Genomic DNA, 764 nt, shown 5'->3' on the forward strand with positions numbered 1-764 from the left:
TCATGAGTTGATTTTAAATATGCTGTCTTGGGTACGATTGCAGAACTGGTAACCATGGCAACAACGAAGGTTTTGATCTACCTTAGTGGATTCACCATGGCGGGGTATTTTCTCATGAAGCTTGTTGAACGTGACCCTGAGGCACTGCGCAAGGTCAGGTTATTTAGCTGTTATTATTATTTTAATTTTTAGGATGCTGCTCACTGTTTTGGTATTGTAGATATTATAGATTTAATTGCAAGGCCAACTTGAAGTACTGTGCATGTTTTCTTTTGTTTTTCTTAATAACTGTGATTTGTCTTTTTTCCATAATGGTATGTGTAAGAAAGCAATGAAAATTAAACTCTGTGTGGTTGCCAAATGTCAAAGGTTGTATTTTGCTTGCTTGCAAGAATTAGTATGCAAGTGACATGTCCATTTTAAATACTGAGTGTAGTATAAGGTAAACCTGAATTTGAATATAATTGTGTTTCTAAGAAAGTGTTTTTATTAATACTTTTCTTATTCAAGACTTAGAATGGCGTTATTCCTACAAACAAGTGATTTATTTTTACTGTGTTATAATGGCCCAAAAATAATATTTGCAAAAATGTATATACATATTGGCACATTTACAGACTTGGGCATCTGTTTTAGTTATATTAAAAGCAGTAAATCTTGACAGTCCAAAAGTGTATAGGCAATTATGTTAACCCAAGTCGGATATATATTTAGTGACTATTTTTTGTTGTTTCTATCTGTTAACCCATCCATGGGCAGGAGAT

The 764-nt window shown here is 33.1% G+C and overlaps 1 protein-coding gene across 1 annotated transcript in view; it reads left to right on the plus strand.

Moving 5' to 3' along the window:
• The window catches only part of LOC119592496 (tubulin-specific chaperone C-like), a gene marked incomplete at its 5' end in the record, with an annotated part of 32,451 nt that overhangs the window by 28,909 nt on the left and 2,778 nt on the right, over window positions 1–764 (plus strand). The window contains 1 exon segment of the mRNA XM_037941344.1: window positions 44–153.

This window comes from Penaeus monodon, chromosome 30, assembly GCF_015228065.2.
Source record: "Penaeus monodon isolate SGIC_2016 chromosome 30, NSTDA_Pmon_1, whole genome shotgun sequence".
Taxonomy (NCBI): Eukaryota; Metazoa; Arthropoda; class Malacostraca; order Decapoda; family Penaeidae; genus Penaeus; species Penaeus monodon.